Genomic DNA, 3,350 nt, shown 5'->3' with positions numbered 1-3,350 from the left:
AATTTCCTGGTTGACCCTTTCATTCTTCAGTAGGATGCCCTTTAGCCTCCATGTATTTGAGTTCTTTCTAAATTTCCTCTTGTGACTGAGTTCTAGTTTCAAAGCAGTGTGGTTCTAAAATATGCAGGGAATGATCCCAATCTCTTGGTAATGGTTGAGACCTGATTTGTGACCTAGGATGTGATCTATTCTGGATAATGTTCCATGGGCACTAAAGAAGAATGTGTATTCTGTTGTTTTGGGATGGAATGTTCTGAATATATCCGTGAAGTCCATCTGCTCCAGTGTGTCCTTTAAAGCCTTTATTTCCCTGTTGATCTTTTTCTTAGATGCTCTGTCCATTTAATGCAGGGTATGTTAAAGTCCCCTACTATTATTGTATTATTGTTGATGTGTTTCTTTGATTTTGTTATTAACTGGCTTATATAATTGGCTGCTCCCATGTTAGGGGCATAGATATTTACAATTGTTAGATCTTCTTGTTGGATAGACCCTTTAAGTATGATATAGTGCCCTTCCTCATCTCTTATTATAGTCTTTGGTTTAAAATCTAATTTCTTTGATACGAGGATTCCCACCCAGCTTTCTTTTAATGTCCATTAGCATGTTAAATTGTTCTCCACCCCTCCACTTTAAACCTAGTGGTGTCTTTCAGTCTAAAATGAGTCTCCTGCAGGTAGCATATTGATGGGTCTTGTTTTTTATCCAGTCTGATACCCTGTGTCTTTTGACTGGGGCATTTAGCCTATTTACATTCAGGGTAACTATTGAAAGATACGAATTTAGTGCCATTGTATTGCCTGTAAGGTGACTGTTACTGTATATTGTCTCTATTCCTTTCTGGTCTATGTTACTTTTAAGCTCTTTATTTGCTTATTGGACCCCTTTCAATATTTCTTGTAGGACTGGTTTGGTGTTTGCAAATTCTTTTTGTTTTTATTTGTCCTGGAAGCTTTTTATCTCTCCTTCTATTTTCAATGACAGCTTAGCTGGTTATAGTATTCTTGGCTGCATATTTTTCTTATTTAGTGCTCTGAATATATCATGCCAGTCCTTTCTGGCCTGCCAGGTCTCTGTGGATAGGTCTGCTGCCAATCTAATATTTCTACCATTGTAGGTTACAGACCTCTCAGACAAACTAGACTTTAACGCAAAGACTTTAACAAGAGACAAAGAAGGGGACTATATAATAATAATTGGGACAATCCATCAAGAAGATATAGCAATTGTAACTATTTATGCAACCAACAGGGCAGCACACAAATACATAAAACAATAACAAACATAAAGGAGCTAATGGGTAACAATACAATAATACTAGGAGATATTAACACTCCATTTACATCAATGGACAGAGATCATCTAAACAGAAAATCAACAAGGAAATAATGGTTTTGAATAACACACTGCACCTGATAGACTTAACAGATATATTCAGAAAATTCCTTCCTAAAGCAGAAGAATACACATTCTTTTCAGGTGCACATAGAACATTGTACAGAATATATCACATATTAGGCCAAAGAACAGGCTTCAATAAATTCAAGAAGACCAAAGTCATACCCAGCAACTTTTCTAGCCACAATGCTATGAATCTAGATATCAACCACAAGAAAAAATCTGGAAAGAATACAAATACATGGAGGTTAAATAACATGCTACTAAATAATGAATGGGTCAACCAGGAACTCGTAGAAAAAATTTTTAAAAATCCATGGAAACAGGGCACCTGGGTGGCTCAGTTGGTTAAGCGACTGCCTTCGGCTCAGGTCGTGATCCTGGAGTCCCAGGATCGAGTCCCACATTGGGCTCCCTGCTCAGCGGGGGGTCTGCTTCTCCCTCTGATCCTCTTCCCTCTCGTGCTCTCTGTCTCTCATTCTCTCTCTCTCAAATAAATAAATAAAATCTTTAAAAAAAAAATCCATGGAAACAAATGAAAATGAAAGCACAATGGTCCAAAACCTTTAGGATGCAGCCAAAACAGTTCTAATAGAGAAGTTTGTAGGAACACAAGCCTATCTTAAGGAGCAGGAAAAAAATAATCAACCTAACCTTATACCTAAAGAGGCTAGAAAAACAATGAACAAAATCTAATGCTAGCAGAAGGAAGGAAACAACAAAGACTAGAGCAGAAATAAATGATATAGAAACTAAAAACAAACAAACAATAGAACAGATCAATGAAATGAGGAACTGATCTTTGAAAAAAACTTAATGAAATTGATAAACCTCTCACCAGACCTATCAAGATAAAAAGAGAAAGGACTGAAATAAATAAAATCACAAATGAGAGAGGAGAAATAACAACCAATACCAAAGAAGTACCAATAATTATCACATAATATTATGAAAAACTATATGCTAACAAATTAGACAACCTAGAATAAATGGATAAATTATCAGAAACATAAACTACCAAATCTGAAACAGAAAGAAATGAAAAATTTGAACTGACTGATAACAAGCAAAAAAATTGAGTCAGTAATCAAAACTTCCAACAAAGAGAAGTCAGTACCAGATGGCTTCACAGGTGAACTCTAACAAACATTTTAAAAAGAGTTAATACCTATTCTTCTCAAACTATTGAAAAAAACAGAAGAGGAAAGAAAGCTTCCAAATTCATTCTACAAGGCCTGTATTACCCTGATACTGAAACCAGATAAAGACTCCACTAAAAGAGAATTATAGTCCAATATCCATGATGAATAGAGATGCAAAAATCTTTTACAAAATACTAGCAAACTGACTTTAACAATACATTAAAAAAATAATTCACCATAATCAAGTAAAATTTATTTCTGGGTTGCAAGATTGGTTCAATACTCCCAAACCAATGTGATATATCACATCAATAAAGAAAGGATAAGAACCCTATGATCATTTCAGTAGACATAGAAAAAGCAATCGACAAAGTACACATCCATTCATGATAAAAACCCTCAAAAAAGTAGTTTAGAGGGAACATACCACAACCTAATAAAAGCCATACATGAAAAACACATAGCTAGCATGATCATCAATGGGGAAAAACTGAGAGATTTTCCACTAAGGTCAGGAACAAGACAAGGCTGCCCACTACCACCACTTTTATTGAACATACTACTGGAAGTCCTTGTCACAGCAATTAGACAACAAAAAGAAATAAAAGGAATACAAATTTGTAAGAAGTAAAATGTACACTATTTGCAGATGGCATAAAACTATATATAGGAAAACTTAAAAGACTCCACCAAAAAACTACTAGAACTGATACACAAATTCAGTAAATTTGCAGGATATAAAATCAACATGTAGAAATCTGATGCATTTCTGCACACCAATAATGAAGCAACAGAAAGAGAAATTAAGAA

This window comes from Mirounga leonina, unplaced genomic scaffold (genome assembly GCF_011800145.1).
Source record: "Mirounga leonina isolate KUSES-001 unplaced genomic scaffold, KU_Mleo_1.0 Mir_101414, whole genome shotgun sequence".
Classification (NCBI taxonomy): Eukaryota; Metazoa; Chordata; class Mammalia; order Carnivora; family Phocidae; genus Mirounga; species Mirounga leonina.
This window is presented reverse-complemented; position numbering follows the sequence as displayed.